Source organism: Carlito syrichta, unplaced genomic scaffold, assembly GCF_000164805.1.
Source record: "Carlito syrichta isolate Samal-C Ts95f unplaced genomic scaffold, Tarsius_syrichta-2.0.1 Scaffold297646, whole genome shotgun sequence".
NCBI classification, from domain to species: domain Eukaryota; kingdom Metazoa; phylum Chordata; class Mammalia; order Primates; family Tarsiidae; genus Carlito; species Carlito syrichta.
Window position 1 is genome coordinate 34,860 of NW_007241742.1, and position 942 is coordinate 35,801.

Here is a 942-nt window from a genome sequence, read left to right on the forward strand (position 1 = left end):
CCCTTAAAAATGAGCAGTCTCTCCCAGTAACAGCCAGTCAGGTACCCAGCCATTGGCCGAGAGCGTCTCTTCAGTTGAAGAGGCAACTCAAAGGAAATGCTGGTGCAAGTGTCTACTAAGTAAGTGCTCACACTTGCCAGCCAGCCCTGTGCTACGTCCTTTTCATGTACTGGATAATTTAAACTTGGGCCATGTTGTATGTGTCCGGTGACTTCTTGTTGATCCTTCACATCCAACCTCTACCCTTCTCTACTCTGTACTTAGCCCCACAACCCTGGCACATACAGACAGCAATGGGCTCCCTTGACCCTGGATTCTGGCAGGTTTCCACTGATGATCACAGCTATCACACACTGGCAGGACACTGGAGAAAGGGAGAAGATTAAGGTCAAGGTATGTCTGCTCTGGCTCTCTTCCTGCACAGTGCTGTTGGGCTAGACACCTCCATCAATTGTGGCCTTCTCTCCACAATTCTCTCCTTCTAGGATGTAGAAGCCCTATTCCCAGGGACTCCCAAAAGCTTCCCCAAATTTAAGCATCTCACAACCCTCACATTCTCTTTCCTTGTCTTCTTTGTATATACTCATTATTAAAATCTTGGTGTGCAGTAAAGGGTTAACTCAGCAGGGTTGGGGTATTCAGTTTATGTGCAAAAAAAGGACTGGCTTCTGGGAGATAACATCTAAACCATTAGAATACCCTGCCTGAAAAGAGTGTCTTTGTATACCTGAGGACATTTGGCCATGCCAGAGTTTATGCTAAAAATGTGATTTATGGTGGGAGCCTTGGATCATGTGGCGGTGTGACTTCCAGAGGGTTTGAAGACTGAGTAGCTAAGGTCAGTCAAACAGGCACTCCATGCTCATGTGACCCACTCCCAGTAAAAACACTGGACACCAAGGTTCAGGTAAGCTTCCCTGGTTGGCAGTACCCATCAAGTGC